Genomic DNA, 772 nt, shown 5'->3' with positions numbered 1-772 from the left:
AAAAAAAGGACATAAATTTAATAGGAGATGATGCAATTATCACTGGTTACTCACGTTTGATGAAATATGACTGCATCAGACATCAAGAAAATTTATGTGCAAAAGATTTAAAAATGGGTAATGACATGCAAATTGTCATCAAAGCTGTGAATTTCATCAAGCCCAAGGGACTAAAACATCGCCAATTCTAGAAGTTCATTAAAAGTATGGATGCTGATTACGGGGTCATCATTTACTTTTCTGAAGGAAGCTTGCTAAGTGAGGGTAAAATGACTTTGCAAAGTGAAATCAAGTCCTTTATGGAATCAAAAGGAGTATTTGTGCAAGAACCTGAAGATTAAAAATGGCTTGCAGATTTAGCATTTTTGGTGGATTTTACTGCTCATTTAAATGAGTTAAAGATAAGCCTTGAAGGTGAAAATCACCTTACCTGTGCTTTGTTTTACACAATAACAGTGTTGAAATGAAATCTAAATTACGGTAAGCTTAAGTGATGGCAAATAATTTTTCTGTTGTTTCACAGTCACACCTTATTCATGTCATCACTTTTTTGCAATATGTACATTTGTGAGCAATTGTTGTCAAGGATGAAGCACAGAAAGGGTAACATTTCATCAGAAATCTCTGAGGAACACCTTGAGAACACACAAGGAATGGCCAACCACTGCCATCAAACCAACCTGATGCATTAGTTTCATAAAATCATGGTCAAACATCTCATTAGTTTTACCTTTTTGTTGTTCTCTGTTTTTATGTTTTAATAAAAATACAA

Source organism: Meleagris gallopavo, chromosome 1, assembly GCF_000146605.3.
Source record: "Meleagris gallopavo isolate NT-WF06-2002-E0010 breed Aviagen turkey brand Nicholas breeding stock chromosome 1, Turkey_5.1, whole genome shotgun sequence".
NCBI classification, from domain to species: Eukaryota; Metazoa; Chordata; class Aves; order Galliformes; family Phasianidae; genus Meleagris; species Meleagris gallopavo.
The sequence above is the reverse complement of the archived record's forward strand: the minus strand, read 5'-3'. Positions refer to the sequence as shown.